The 16,841-nt window shown below is 37.1% G+C and overlaps 1 long non-coding RNA gene across 1 annotated transcript in view; it reads right to left on the reverse strand.

Annotated features, from left to right (window-relative positions):
• LOC138118395 (uncharacterized) overlaps positions 1-14,556 on the reverse strand; it is a 36,676-nt gene extending 22,120 nt beyond the window's left edge. Inside the window, exons 1-4 of the long non-coding RNA XR_011155108.1 lie at positions 14,233-14,556; positions 11,812-11,875; positions 3,749-3,866; positions 1,914-1,993 (exon numbers count right to left, since the gene is read on the reverse strand). This is a non-coding gene — a long non-coding RNA (uncharacterized lncRNA). The remainder of the gene's footprint in view (positions 1-1,913; positions 1,994-3,748; positions 3,867-11,811; positions 11,876-14,232) is intronic.
• Positions 14,557-16,841: the final 2,285 nt, after the last annotated feature.

A 16,841-nucleotide genomic window follows, 5' to 3' on the forward strand; every position in this document is an offset into this window, starting at 1 on the left:
TGAAGTCTGGACTTACTTATCAGCATTAATTCATTTAAAAACCCTAATACAAAGGTATAAAATTGTATTTTTTAAGAAAGGAAGCCCACACAGCCCAAAATTCAAGCCCTCAATTTTCTGAAAACAGAGGTCTCAGACACACTAAGTCTTTATTTTTTTTCCTTTATAAAATAATTAAAGTTTCTTTAAAAATGCAAAACAAACCAAAACAAAGTCTTTTACTCTGCTTCCTTAAGAGGAAGAAATTCAGTATCAAGGCAACAAAACTGACCACAGCCACATTTAAAGCAAAGATTTACCATGAAGTGTCATGCTGAAAGGGGGAAATCTTGTGTAAAAATAGAGTGTTAACCCATTTTTGCTTCAAAGAGGAAGAAAATCCATGCCTCCTTCTTTCATCAGAAGTAAGAGCGAGCAATTGCATACATATATGCATGAGTGTCAGTATGTACATGTGTAAGGGAAAAGTCAAAACTCTGCCATCCTCATTCCTCTTACAGCCCTACCTTGTTGTGATCCAAGCTCCTTAGAGGACATGTAGTTAATCTGAAGGAGCTTGTTAAATAATAAATGCACAGCACTGGCTATTTAAAGTTATACATATCAGTTTCTGTGGTGTGTTGAAGACTGGCACAACTCTATCAATCCAAATTATTTGGGATCTACCGGCTTCAGGACAAAAAGGTTATGCTGAAGAAGTTTATAATTGAGGCAGGGACAGTGTAGAAAGAGTGTAAATCGTCAGCAGGGGATGAAGGTGTTCCTCAAGGACAGATGGTGAACCTGCTTCACCTCCTCCTTCAGATGGGAAATGCCTCAAGGAAAGCCCAGCTGCCCATTTCAGCCACTGACTGTGAGTAAAGCTAAACACAGCTTTCCTACCAGTCACTTGAAGAAGAGAGACATCCTATTATCCCAAGGATGTCTGAGCAGATGACATGGAAAAATTTCTAATGTCTTCAAAATTTTCTTCCTGTGCTAGCATTTAGCTAAGGGAAAGGTTCTGAGGAAGCATCACACATATTTCCTTTCCCTTCTCCCCAAAACTATGCATTGTTCTGACTTTTAGTGGGTGTTGATGTTTTTTTTGAGATTCAGTTACCCTTAAAGGTCAGAAACCTGAGGACACTAGCTAGAAGTGGCAGATCTTGAGATCCTAGACTATTTCACTAAGGAAAGAGTCTGGGATTGCAGGAATTTATGACCCAAATTAAGCAATTTCCATTTTCTGTCACTGCATGTAAAGAATACCATGCTGGAAATTTAAGCCAGGTCTCCATTTCTCCTAGACTACATTGCCTGTTCGAAATGGCCCAGAATCTCAGCCAGAGCAGAGACACTCTCATGACACTGAAAGCCTCGAAACAGGAAAAGCTAAAACACAGGGAAGATAAAAGACCCCTAAGAGGCTCTACTTCCAGCTGAAATTATTCCACTTACATACCATCCTTTCAGCATTACACTTAAGAAAATTAGCACCATGCAAACCTTGATAATAGAAGGACAATCAGGCAGCACTGTAGATGCTATTACAGGGTCTTCAAGGAGTGATAAACAAAGACAAGAGCCATTTGTCTGACAGTTGGACTGTGAACACAAGTAATTCCAGCTACCATACATATAACAAAGAGATACTATAGATCCCAGAATATATCACTGAGGGATACCAGATGACACTGAAGACACCAGAGATCAAAGCAATAAATTTTACAAAATAAGAAAAAGACTACAATTATAGCTGATGGTCAAAAGAGTCAAATGCCACATGGAAGTTCAAAGGCAGCAGACAAATATAGTAATAACCCTGCTGTGTACAAGTCCACAAACACATTATCTAGATAGCCTTCAGAGAAAGAGAAAAATAAAACTCAAAATAATATCTATACTTTATCTGCAGAGCAGTTTGCACTAACCTTTGACAGCAATGACAGTTTTTGATTTTCAAGGAATGTTACTTTTGCTGACATAATTCACTCCTACAGCAGCCACCTTCCTTAAAAAATAAAAAATTTTTCTCATGTTCATTTGAGTTAGAAAGTAGATTTAATGATCACATAGACACAGAGATTACACATAGACGAAAAAAAAACCACAAACTGAAAAAAACCCCCATATAATGAAACAGACAAAACAAGACAAGATTTTTGTATAATCAAACACATTATTTTGCTGGCTACTCCTCCACTTTCCCTATCCTTCATCTGTGCACTGTCTTCTTAGCTTATAAAATCTTTACCCAGTGAAATTTGTTTTCATACTTGTCAAAAATGTCACTACAGATTCTGGACTGAGTAGAAGAGAAAAATATCAATTTTTATTGAAGATCTTGAGATGTACCAAAACACTGGAAATTTTCAAACAACTTGCTGGCAAATATAAAGACATTTACCATAAATCAGTAATGTAAAATTCAGGTTGAAATGAATTATAATATTAACATTTTATTAAGAGATCAAAGTATGATGAACTGTAGTGAAAATGGTATTCTGAACCATAACTGTAGAAACGTTCAGCATTCTGTTAACCCCTGCTTACAGTAATTATAGAAACTTGTACCATGTCATTAAACTCTCTTGGTAGTTTGAATTTTGCCCATCAGTGGAACAAACTAAGACCTTTTGAAGCATTTTAAGCAACAACACATCAGACAGAGAAATAAATCTGTGGGATAGCTGATCAACTCCAACACTCAGACTCATCACATGTGTTGACCAAAGCCTGAGTCTGCATCCTGGCACCTTCCAGGTTAGGGAGGCCCATGTTTAAGAGTCTCTTCCAGATTGTACAGAGCAAAAGACAACTCTGAATATCTCACATCATAGTGATGGCAGTGTCTCTCTGTCAGACAACTTACCCAAAACATGAGAAATCCCTGTCACTGAAATATTTGGGGGGTGGCAGGTGGTGAGTGGGGAAGGAAGAGGTTTTAAGGAATGTTTTATTTTTGGCAAGTTAGCATTTATATGAGAAAATGGCCAGTTAAAAATTAAACCCCAAAAGCAGAATAAAACTGCTCCATGGATATCATCTAATTAATATATGGCAAAAACTGATAGAATGTTAATAACAATGCTAGCACCAAACACAGAGTATTTAAACTTAGGACAGAAAGAAATAACAGATGAAACAGATATATGCAGATCTCTTACATTCATATATCCATCTACTTATGAATATATTAGCATCTGACTCACAAATAGAGCATATTGAAATAGTCACAGCAGCCATTATCTACCAAAAAAGTCAATCATGAAAATTTTAATATGCTACCATTTATAAAAATAAGCTCATTTAAAGACTGGGTCTTTAGAAAATTATGATTCTTTCTGTGCAATTAGGAAAAAGAAAATATTTTTATGGTTAGTCAGTCCTGCACTACAGCCATCAATAGTACTCCTGCCATCAGCTTCAATGGGAAAAGAATTACACCGTGTGTTAGCTCTCAGCAATTACATTGACATTATCAGTGATTTACTGAGTGGTATTTCAAACATGATACCATATGTCAGCTGATACCAAGCAAGTTTGAGTGACAAAGTTCTGATCATAACCACTTGGTTAATAAACATCACAGCTATTGAGCCTCTAGAGCATTTAAACTCTGACAGCCAGGGCATCACCATTTAAAAAAAAAACAAAAACAAACAAACAAACAAACAAATAAACAAACAAAAAAACCCACCAAAAACAAACCAAAAAAAAAACCCAAACCAAAACAAAAAAGCTTGAAAACCCCTATGAGACTCACCTCTGAGTTCAAATGACTTCCTCTTAAGTATTCCACTTCTCAAGTTGATTAAGATTCAGTACATAGCTCTGATTTGAAATAGAGTGGTTCAACTGAAGGGGAAGCTGGAAATTGTCTCCTGTTGATGGGTAGAAGTGGGAAAGAGTATTGTAAACACTTTGTGATGATTTTCAACCCTTTGCTGTGCCAACATCCTTAAGAATTTAGGCTGCTGAAATCTGTCTGTTGTTCTGAGCTGCATTTCAGAGACTTTTCAGAATTATCTTACAGGTCCCAGAGGGTTTTGTAGGCCATCAGTTGAAAATCACTGCTCTCTAAACACTAGTTTAAAAAATCTATGGATAGATTTTTCTTCATAATAATTAAACTGCATCTTTTAAAATATCTATGTAATTTTTACTCTATATTGGTCCAAAGGATCTTCAGGGAATCCTTTTACTCTTTCATTTACATCAGTTAAATGATACTGATACCAGTTATTTCTAATTTGAAGATATTTGATGTCTAAAGCACAAAGACAGTTGTGCTTTAAAGAATGTACACTCTCTTTACCCCTCTTTCTTTATTTTAATTGCAAATTATAAACATTTAATTTTACTCTTATGGACTTTTTTTACAGAAAGATCTAATGAGCTGATCAGTGTTACAAGAGAGAGTTGGGGTTTTCTCCATCTTCTTACATTACCTTCCCATAGATTTCAGTTCTATATTAATTCCCAAGAGTTCTCTCCCATCTTCACATTTTTTCAGTATCCAAGGACATAGTAACTCTTTTTAAGTCAGGAAAGTGAGTTAAAAAAACTCCAACATTCTCATTTCTTTTAAATTGAATTTTTCTCATCCAAATTCCTCAAATACCAAAACGAAAATAGTAAAAAAAAAAAAAAAAAAAAAAGTAAAAAATATAAGAGGAAAACAATACCAAAGGAAAATTTAGTGTCCTCATATTACTGGTATGCACAAATAATACTGGCTATTGACTTTCATTTTTAAGCAGCTTTTCTGAGGTAAAGGTCTTTCAAAAGATAGAATTTCAAACATATTCTGTTAGAAAAGGCTATTTAGATAAGAGCAACAACAAAATGAACAAGCTGCTCAACCTACAGCAGTAGTTTAAATCATTATATTGTCTGTTTTGAATGATGTTCAGGGAGAAGGACATCATTAAGGAAAGGGCAAGGTAAATAATGAGGTACTGACTATTGGCTGCAGAGAAATAAAAAAAAAAGGATTCTACAAGCTAGGAAGCCTGCTGCTGCATCCTGCAGTTAATGGGCTAAGAGAGTCTGAAGTAACATTAGAGCCCTATACTGAGAGATTGGAAATGCAGGAAAAAGAGAAACTAGAACATCCAGGGTAAAATCAGCTGCTGTGTATACAGGCCAGAGGATGTTATTTGGCTGCAGGGGAACTGGTGTGGATCATCAGTTTGTACATCAGCTCATTAGCCTCATGCTGGTTAACTGTATTTTTTCAGCTGGGAAGTATTTAAGGCCACATGTTAGAGCTATTTTTCCCCTCCCTGCTAGACTTACAAGGAGGAACAGGAAGAAATTTAAAGTAAATTAAGAGTAATAGTGAGGTATTGACTTGCTAAACTAACTTATTGAAGTCTTTTAGATCATATGAGCCTCAAAATCAGAAGGGCAAAGAGAGGGAAATGACAGGCAACATACTGAAAATGACAGATCAACTCAAAACATGAAAAGTTTGCATGGATTTTGAAGTCAGCAGTAAAACCTGTTAAGAGGAACAGGTGTTGCTTGCTGATTTAGCCATGGGCAATACCTGGAGTCAAGTCATGAAATCTTTACATATGCACTTGTGTGATCAGAAGAGGGATTCAGCACTTGGTGGAGAATCTGAGGGTGGAGATGAGCAATACAGCTGTGTTAGCCCTTGCCAGCTGCTGCTGAAGAGAGGGGCGGCTCCCTCCCACTGCCCTCTCCTTGCTCTTGCACAAGCTCTGGCATCCATCTAAATTGGCAGTGAGCTGGATTGAAGAACTTAGACTGGCAGAATATTAACACCCCCTTCCCCCAAAGTGCACATTGTACCAAAGAGCTGGAGCAACATCTTGGGGGAATTCTGAAAGCTGTGTGTAGGCAGTAGTGCCATTTTTGAAACATGGCTCCCCCCACCATTTGGAGCATACAGATGACCAGACTCCCTCACAAAACTGCTTTCCATCCCACATTTTCGGCCCAAACACTCTGCACTGCTGTAGCATGAAACTGGAATGTGTGGAGAGCTGCAGAGCAGTGTGTGGGGATGGTGGTGTGGTTTAATGTCCTTCTGCTGGTTGGTCACACTTCCAAACCTCACCCCCAGTTGCTTAGCTGTGCTGTAATCTGGGTAGCATCCAGAAGTACTCTTTCCTTTATGCTCTCCTTTTCTTTTCTCATTTATGGCTGCTCTAAAGGAAAAAGGATCCCTTGTCTCTGAAAAACAGCACTGAGCTGGTGCAGCCAGAATCTGTTTGGAGGAAATCCAGCATCTTCTATAAACAGTTCAATTTCACCATATTTAACACAAGTGCCTCTAAATAATAGTAATATTTTTCTTTCAAATATTATTTTGGCCTTTGACCAATGTTCCATTTTATGTCCAATCTCTGTTACAATGCTTTTGACCTGTTATGTACGGATCTTTCTTTCAGAAGAGATAAACTTCTAAAAATAGTTCTTTATCTTCACAAGACTCATTTATAACTTTACAGCAGATTAAAAATTCACTGATGAATGGGGAACTGCTGATGGAGCTCAGCCAACACTAAAATACCCAATCTCACTTTGGTATCTTCCAAGTATTTTCTTCTTCAGCACAATACTCTCATATTAGTTCTGCTCAATGACCTCTGTGTCATGATTCTGCAGTTAAAGACAGTGAAATATTCAACAGTTGCATGTAACTGGGGTCAAAGATATGACTCATATAACTTCTGGAAGCAAAAGGTTGAATGTGGTGTCAAAAAAAGAAAAGGAAAAGGAAAAGGAAGAGGAAGAGGAAGAGGAAAAAGGAAAAGGGAAAAGGGAAAAAGGAAAAGGAAAAAGAAGCCCCCAAAACACATCCCAGAACTTCTGGTTTGTGGACAAATAGTCCAGCAATTCAGAGATAATTGAACCAACCACTGAACGGTCTTTAAACTGTATGACAAAGAGATCATACTTTCCCTTAGGAATTCATAGTGACTTTGTAGTAAAGGCTCTAGTTTATAATTAAGTTTACACTATGTATTTGGAAATAGCACTAGTATTTTGAGTACAGAGACTTCCTTGCCCCACAGTCATCTTCACTGGCTCTGCATGTTCATGTCTACTTACAAGCACTTGTCTGCCACAAGATATCTTGCTTAATGAGAGGTTAGTTTACATGTGCTTGATAACAATTGCCTAGAAAATCACAGAAACTACTTACCACAGGGTAATCAAGGGTGTGAACACAAACGATATTGTTTATTTTATGTAAGTCCATCTAAAGGGGGCTTAAAAGAAGGCTGGAGAGGGACTTTACACAGAGGCATGTAGAGATAGGACAAGGGAGAATGGCTAAAGCTGGTAGGTTTAGATTAGATGTTAGGTAGAAATTCTTTACAGCAAGGGTTATGAGGCACAGAAACAGGCTGCCCATGAAGTTGTGGACTTCCCACACCTGCAGGTGTTCCAAGACCAGGCTAGATGGACCTCTGAGTAACCTGCTTTAGTGGAAGGTGTTCCGCCCATGGCAGAGGTGTTGGAACTAAGTGATCTTTAAGGTCCCTTACAATCCAAAACATTCTGTGTTTCTATGATTCTGATTTTGATATGGTACCTATCTGTCTGGGTCTCTTTCTACACCTTGCCTCCAGTGAAAGTGTATGATGGAGAAAAACCTAAATATGGAAAGGAATGGCAGAACAAACAATGCAGTATAGGAGCAGTGCTATACTCCTGGAGTATAGCACCCTGATGACATGTCCATCTGAATAATTACAACAGTACAACTCACTTCTCTTACTCATTCTGTAAAAGTAATCCCTGTTTCCTCATCATTTGAAACACAGAGGGATTTTTCTAACTTGGTTTATCTTGATTGTGCTGAGGCAGGAACCAGTAATATCAGCATCACAATCATCAGAGCTGGCTGGAAAGCTGTACATGGTGACAAAATAGTGAGAGACAGAGAAGGGTAGGATGCTGTCTTCAGACAGGCAAAAAAGGGTAAGGAACCTAAATCATAAAATTATGTGAAAGTTTCAGGAGAAATTTATCTTGACACAGGAGAAAATTGCATTCCCTTTAGGTTTAGTATAGCCTTTTTCTGAAATTTCCAGAGTCTCTTTTGATTAATACACTAGACACAAGAAAAGGCTCCTCCTGTTTGTGTCCCTACCCACTCTTGTTAATATGGCCTCCAAATAATGTTCTGCACCGTGACACTGGAAGCACTTACCAACCTGGCAGCACATAGCCTGAATGCCTCAAAATCTCTCCCTAACTGAGCATTCCGTATTTCAGCATCTCTTCAAAGACGCCATAAAACACTTGCTTGAGACAGAATTCAGAACTGAATAACTATCTTGTAAATAAACTGCAAACATCCATTAGCAGGCAAGCAGAATTTATCAAACTCCTGCTAGCTCTAACCTCTAACCACCACACCAGGCCCCAGCTAAGCTCAGGACTCCACGAGTGAAATGTTGTCATGTTTAGGCACTGAATGAGCTCTTTACTAGAGACAGTATATGTGTCAAACACCTACGGCCTGTATGTATTGAGTTGAGAGAAAATATTGTGAAGTGTATTCTCATTTGACACAGACAGACAAACATCTATTGACTCCAGTAGAACTAAACAATTTAGTTCAAAATATTTTTATTGTATTTTCTCTCTTAAGGGAGTTAAGGTCCTGTGTCTGTCACCTTCATCACTGTAGAATAACCATTTCCTCTTCCTTCACTTAAATAGCAACCATCTTTTCCACCTACCTAGACATTTTTGCTATGTTATTGACAGAGAAACTTCCAACGTCATCTGGCTCTCCTTCCAAACTACAACATTTTGATTGGAATTTATTGCTTTTTCTCCCCCTCAGAAAATTATACACTCCTCCCTTACTCTATAAAAAACATGTGCGTTTAACATGTAGTCATTTAAAGGATAGATTTTCAAGAAACTGAATAAAGGCAAGTCATTCCAATCCTTATTTTGGAGAATCTTTTCATTAAATTGTAAGATCTGTTGCCAAAAATATTGCCATATTCCCTTTCCCCTGCCTGAACTAATGGAAATGCCTGAAGATAATTGGTTTCTAAAAGGTAAGAAAGTACTTGAAACTCGATCTACTGCCAACAGAGGTAGGTCCTTCAGGTAGCTGGAGAGGCTTTGCTAATGAGATCCTAGTTCAATCATTTACACTTCTTTGGTGGTTATTTTCTTATGCAAATGAACAGACTTTTCACCACACAGAAACGGGCAACAACCGACTGTTAAATGAATTGCCTCTCACTTAATGAAAACACCCAGCTCCTTCTTTCTTATGAGTTTACAGAAGGTTATTTGTTTGGATTATTATAATCCACAGCACTTTGATGTTCACACCACACTGGGGTTTAGGGAACAACACTATTATCTGTAATTGCAACTGCAAAGTTCCTCCCTTCAGAGACATACTACTACATTTTTATCAAAGGATGCAAAGACATATTATATACAGCATAATGAAGGCAGCCTAGGATATCCAACAACTTTTTCCTTTTGGTTTTTTTTTTTTCGTTTAATAAGGAAGCAAGCCACCTTGAATTTCTTTAAAGATATTCAAAGGAAGGAGGTAGGAAGTGTCTAAAAAAATCCAAAAAGAAACTGTTTAAAGAAACTGTTTGCATGTTTTCAATCATTCAATTAACATACTAACAGGGTATAATCCTCACAGAGTTGAGTAAAAGGGACAAGGTAACAGTATTTTAAGCTCTGTATTTCTTTTTCTTTAAGAGCAAGCAGGCCTTCAGCCTGGGGTGGCAGTGACGAAGGGAATAAACCGAAGTAGATACATAGGTGGGGAGCTTTCATCATCCCTCCTGGATTAAACACAGGAAAGAAAATAATATCCTTAACTCCCTTCTACATTTTACAAGAATGACAGAGACTGAAGTTAGTGTGAGATAACTATGGTCTGGTAAAAGCAAATGGTTAACTGCATGCAAGTGTAGTGTTAAGCTTTAATTTGCTGCTTTATTTCTGTTCTCACACTGTCTGAAAGCTGCTGCTGCTGCTACCAGGTGTCAGGAACATGATCCTATTTTGTTTGATGTCACAGAAGATCAATCTGAACTTTTCTTAGCCTCTAGCTATGTTGAATTCTGTAATGAAGAGTTAATCTATGCACAACTTGAAGGTTAAAATTATAATTTCATCTGTTCTCAGTAAAGGTGTATATCCTTGCAGATATTCTGAACTCCCCTGGGAGATCTTCCCTCATAAAACATCACGGTCTGCTGAGGATTATTTTTAGTTTTGTTTTTTGTTTTTTTTTTAAGCAAAGCTCCTCAGACCTCTGCAAATATTTACTGGTTAAAGCTCAAAGACAGACATCAGATGTTTGAAGAGGGTAATTTTTTCCCCTCAACTGTAAGGCACGCGCATGCCTATAAAAATAATTTACTTATTTTCTTCAAGTTTATTTATTATTTACCGATAACCATTTCTTTTTGCATTTGTAATGACATAAAACAGGACCTATTCCCACTGACTTATGCATTGCATATTAGAAGTTAGCCTCCAGTCACAAAGCCATTTCAAACACAGTACTATAGTATCTCATGCATTTTCATTGGACACTGTTTGTACTTTCATAGCTCAAGCATATTTTTAAAGGTCTCTTCCACTTTGTCATCTCTCAGCTTTTATTGCAAAGTGCTAAATATGCTCCCAACTCTGCTAAGCACATGTTCTCATCAGCTGAAGAAACTAGTGAGTAACTAGTCACCATACTCTACTGAGGATGGATATTGTGCAATATGTCACACTGGACTCCATTTTCAGCTCTTTGAATTACTTATTACTTACATCCTCAATTAAGATAAAAAACTTTAATGTATTATAAACGTTCTCTTCAAGAAAGAGTCATTAGGTTTTTTTTAACTCTGAAAGGACATATGAAGACATATGAAAGTAAAACTCTACTTCCAGTAGCACAGAAAAAGAAATCTGAAAAAACAATATCTAGGAAATATTATTTGAGAGTAATTATAGGTTATCTCCATCCAGGTCAAGTTATTGACTTTCCATGAAAAGAAATAAAAACACTTCATGAAAATTGCCACCTCTGTTTGTCTGTATTAATAAGGGGAGACTTTTCCAGGAGTCAGGAGAGAATTCTCTTTTGATTCTCTCTGTTAACAATGGAGCATGAATAAGGGAAAAACAGATCTGAAGCTATGTCTGTGTTGGCAGAAGCTGTGGGTTTATATCACAACCATTAGTTTGAGTAGTTTTGTGAAGGATAATAAGTCCTATGTGTGAAGCATAACATTAACCTTAGCTAACAATGAGCACAAACTTATTGTTACTAAGATTTTAAACAAAGAAAGGCAAATTAATTAGCAGCATTTTAAAAGTGAAATGCAGTAAAAACATTGTAAAATAATGCACCTTAATAATGGGAAAATATTGGAGAATTAATGCATAAGGTTGGATTTGTGCACTGATTAGCACAAAGGAGTTCAAAACCACTGGGTTCCACCCAAAAACCAGCATTAAATGAGAATAATAATGAAAAGATTCATCCAGTAAGATACATATCTATCTTTATCTGAACATTTTGAACACAATAAACTCTAATCAAAATAACAGTAAGGGCTGAGGGCTGACTTCATTTATTTCTTGCTTCTGATTGAACCAAAGATCATATGAAAACTGCCATCCCACAGGAATTTAGACAGAACTTTTTTCAGTACTGCTCATAACTTGGATGTGAAAAAATCTCTCTAAAATATCAAGAGTTTAAGTCAAAATAAATTATAAATTAAAAAATTAAATTTAGGTGCAGCTGAAATTTAGAACAAATTTTTTAATTAGATTTTGTACCTTGACTGACTTTGATCTTCATGCAGACAGCTATCTGTCAGATGACAAAATTTTTTTGGAACCCCTAAAATACAAAAATACATACATACAGCTGCTCAAGTTGTTTCCATTTAGTGGTGTTTAAACAAAATGCACTTTTAAAATAAATTTCATACAATTAAAAATACCATTTTACTACTGATGGAAATGGAAACCCATTACCCAGGAAAAGGTTCCACTTTAATTAGTTTTCAGATCATATATTTATAATGCAACACTTCTGTACAGGTGTACATTGTAGAAGATCATATTCATAAAATGGCATTTATGAAACAGCTCTTAAAATGCATGAAGCAAATTGCAACAAAAATTAGAGATTTTCTGCTCTACCACCAGGGCTACTAAGCTGACTATCCATAGCACAAGTGCTGTTGCTCCATCGCCTCTGGAGTAAATGGTAATACTACTCATAAAATAAGAAATTACTGAATATCTGAGAGTTAAATTTCTGGTTCTATAGGCATGTACTTGTTCAGGAAAGTTACTCAAATATCTGCCCCCACTCTACTCATGGGTGAGTTATAGTCGGATTTAAAACTGCATCCTCTACTTTTCCCTGGAATGCTCAAACCTTCGAATGCTGGTGCATCACTGCTGCTGACGGCTGTCTACATCCAGGCACTTTGATGTCCTGCCAAAAAGGGGGAGGCAGCCCAGTTTCATGTAACTGGTCATATGAATGTTCAGTGTTCTTTTGAGTCTGCTGAGGATTATCTTTTCTGCCCAGGTGTGGGTCATGGACCTCTAACTGTCAGGGTCTGATAGGATCTTAAGACAAGGGAATTCAAACACAGCTGGAGAATGTGGGTGTCTGCATGTTGGTGCAAGGAATGTGAATTTCCAAGAAATAATGATGGTGGGAGGAAAATACCAGGCATATTGACTGCTGACAGAAGCCACATTGGTGCCAAAACTAAGAAAGAAATAGTCAAGAGCAGGCATTCTTCTGAAGCTGTTACCCCTATAAGGCTGCCAGCTGAAAGGGAATGCATGATATCTAGGACACTGTAAAGAATTGTCTTTATGGCACACAGCTCTCAGCAAACCATCTTCAATTTAGGCTATCTGTATGATAAGTATTGACAATGCATGTTTTTCCTCTGGTCTCCACCCTCTTTCAGAATTTGTATATCGTATCCTACTCCCTCTCCACAATTTGTGTTGATATATGTGACAGACAGAAACAAAGATTAAAAAAAGAATGCTCTGTTTTGTTGCCCTGGGCAAAAAAAATAAGCCCAAATGACAAAACAATTAATTCCTTTATAAAAGTAGGAATTTCTGGGTACACAATGATTCATCATGTTAACAAAATAACAGAGGCAGATTTTCAGACTGTGACTGGATTCAGACACGTAAGAATATAATATGTGGACAAAGAACCCAAAATTTCAAGATTTACATCTTCACAGTCTTATTTCTTGCCTTGTATCTTACCAGTTCTGACATACTTTGCTCAAATTCTACTTTTTTTAACCTGATGCTACTGCTAAATGGAGAAGACATAATGGTCTTATCCATGAACCAAGCAAAATCACAAGGTTTCACAAATGCAGATGACTGCTAAAAAAAAGCAACTTGGGAGGGAGGAAGAAGAGAGAAGTAGAAGGAAGGAATAGTTCTCCAAACTAGCATATGCAAACGAAACATATGGTTCAGCCTGCTTATTCCACAAGCAATATACTCATTGAGGATGACTCATAAACACATGAAGTATAGGACTTAGTGCAATCTAAAATACAAAAAACACCCATAAAACTAGTTTAAATGTGAGATGTTTATACTAGAAAAATATAATCAAAAGCTTGAACTTCTTTATATTTGTCTTAAGTATGTTCTATATACAAATATGCAAACTCTTTTTTCATCTTTCTTCCTTCTATTGTAAGAACAAGAAGCAGTAGCAGTAGCCACACTGTAATACATGATCTCATCTCTAGTCTGCAGAAATTCTGAGTTACTTTTTTGAATAAATGCTAAATTTTAAAATGCAATTATGTGTCAGTTCATACAGAAGTTCACAAAGTGGAAAGAGTTTTATATTGATAAAATCAGCATAACTGAGTTTGAAGAGTATCAAAGATCTATGCAAGGTTCTTTAAGCTGTTCAAAAATCAAAACATCATGAAATTATTTGGTGAAACATTAACGTTTGCAAAATCTTTCCCCTCCACAGAAAAACTCAAGTTATCAACTGAGTCTGAAATCTCTGGTCTGTAACTGCTTATATAAAGTCAACAAGATGTTGGATATTTACTGCTGGATTTTAGCCAAAAACTGTCATCCTAACATAATGTCAGAACACGGTCAGGCCCTAAAACCAAAACTTGACATCAAGATATTTTTCTAGGCCTGACAGTGTACACATATGCTTACACTTACACCAGGAAGCTCCCCAAACACAGAGCAGGAAAAAACACTTCTACATTACAACAAAAATCACTTGTCCAAAAAGGACAGGAGGTTCCCCCTGAATTCTGAATGGTACTTATGACTCTGGCCAAGTCCTTCCCTCTGTGGACCAGGTAAGCAAGGTTCATCAGATGGGGTCTTTTCAGTATGGATGGGCTCTGGAGAACATCTGCCTCTTGGTCTTGATCTGCTCATCTCCCCCCTGGCTGGAATGGAGGGGGCTGGGACAGCATCAGCATCCCACCCCTTGGCAGGCACAGAGAGCATTCAACTCCTTATGCTGTGTTTGCTGACCAAGCAGCCATTCCCCATTTCCTCCAGGTGGACGTGTCCCCTGGGTTACATCTGGCCTATCAACTGTAATTGGACTATCTGCTGGTTTGCATAATCTAATTAGCCACTCTTTTCACCTTCCCTGCTAAGGAGAGCAAAGACCTTTGCTTAACCTTTCACTTTCACAATTTAACTCATTATTAAAATACAGCTACACAGTGACTCTACCTTTTCCTGATCTGTTTTCTCTTTCCCCAAATGTTCATTATATTCCATAGTTGTTGCTATCCATCCTTACCCTGAAACACAAAAAGAATTCAATCTCATTGGCCATTTGTCTTGCTACCAGGAAATACACAAAGATAACGGGAAAGAATAACAGAATAAACCTGTAGGAGACAAACATATGCTACCCTGCCAGAGAAGAGATTTAAGGCACTTAGGTGGGCAAAGTTCAACACATAGTGTCCTTAGAATTGAGGTGAAATACAATGAATTCAAATTCTTAGAAAGCTCTCTTTGAGTATTACTGTATTCAAAGTAAATACAATTACATCCATTCTGCAAACTGCTTATATTAAAAACCAATTCCAAGTATTTGAAATGTTTTCCACAAGACAGAGTGATGGTGCTTTTGATGCTCCCTTCAAATAACATAATTAGAAGTCTGGGGACAGCGTGTAGCCTTTCAAAGAGAAAAGATTTCAAAATTGCTATTTTGTTCTAACTGCGAAGAACTCTTAAGAACAAATTTTCACCAAAAGACTGTAATAAAGGGAATAAGACTGCAGCATAGCTGTGCTGAAACTTTACTCTTATGACAAAGCCGTATAGTCCTGTATGAAGAGGATAACGCCGGATAGAGCATTGCAAATCCCCCACTCACAAAGCAAACTGCAGTGTAGGTACCACGATGCAATGGCTTAAGAGCAACTGAACCACATTACATGTTATGATGCATTCTTATAGAGGTTAATGTAAATTTTTCTGTTCAATGCTTTATGAAACCATGCAGTGTAAAGTAGGAATAATACAGGTATTATTAAATTAATGTAGCAAAACACTCAGGAGTTCAACAGTAACAACTATTTTTGTGATTAGAAATGGGTTTCAAAACGTATTTTATGAAAAGGCCATTGAAATGCCTTAAGCTACTGGAAAACAAGGAACGACTATGGGACCAAATTCTCCATTAATTTGCAGCAACTATAGGTCACTATTTTCTGCAAAATGAAGAGCTGGCTCCTCCAAAGTCTGATAACACTTTTTATCTCATGTCTACCTTGTCCTTGGTGCACAGAGAAGATATAATTAGTTTTTAATTCTAAGGTGGATGGCTGGCATCCTTAGGAGAACACAAATAAAAACTGTTTTTAATAAAAAGCATTCTCATAGCCAATTCTATATATTACGAGAATGCAGATGATCATGAGAAACAAATTTAACCAAGTTGCCTTAGAGGTTATCTGGTGGTTTTTTTAGTCTGATGTTCCATAGTTGCTGACCACTATCTTACTTCCTCCAAGTTATGGAAAGGTTACTTTAAGTATAGTTATTTGCATATCCCTTTGTGTACCAAGACTTCACTTTCTTTCTCTTTTTTCCCCCCCTGTCTACTATTTTTCTTATTATGAACTGGAAAATGGATTAGTTTATCTCAACAAATCTCATAAATAGTGCTTCACTTTGCACCCAGGAGAAAGTGAACATTGTTAGTATTCCTTAAGGTGGATTGATAAGTCTCTTGAAGCAATCTAGATTTGTGGGACTTAATTCTTCTGTATTGGTACTTAAAAATGCTTATGGCAGGTTGGCAGCTGCTTCATTTGGCCAATAACCAAACTCCTGTAATCTGTAACTTCAGAGTAAAGTGATGTTTGCTGTTCCTGTCAAGGTCACTGAAGTGCTACAGGATTCATTGAAAGCACCACCCTCCATATATCTACCTTACTTCTAAGTTTTACAATGTGTGAGGCTGCTCAGCTGCTTACAAACTGTACTAAGAAGAGCAGAAGAGACTGCATAGTGAGATGTACAGAAAAAACTAATGGTCTTGACATATCTGTTTGCCATTAATGGTGCTTTAATTTGTTAAAAATGTTTGTCTCTGGTTCCTTCTTGGCTATGTTATCATGTCTGAGGAAATAACAAGTAGATAGAAAAAAATTCCCCAATGTTTGGATCCATTTCTTCTCTACCAGCTGTAGAACTTAGTCTTAAATTCATCTTGAGCCATACCAGGAATTGTGGGAAGGAGAATGAGCCACAGCATTATCCTTTCAGCTGGTCAGCTGAAGAGGAGAAGG

Source organism: Aphelocoma coerulescens, chromosome 1, assembly GCF_041296385.1.
Source record: "Aphelocoma coerulescens isolate FSJ_1873_10779 chromosome 1, UR_Acoe_1.0, whole genome shotgun sequence".
Taxonomy (NCBI): Eukaryota; Metazoa; Chordata; class Aves; order Passeriformes; family Corvidae; genus Aphelocoma; species Aphelocoma coerulescens.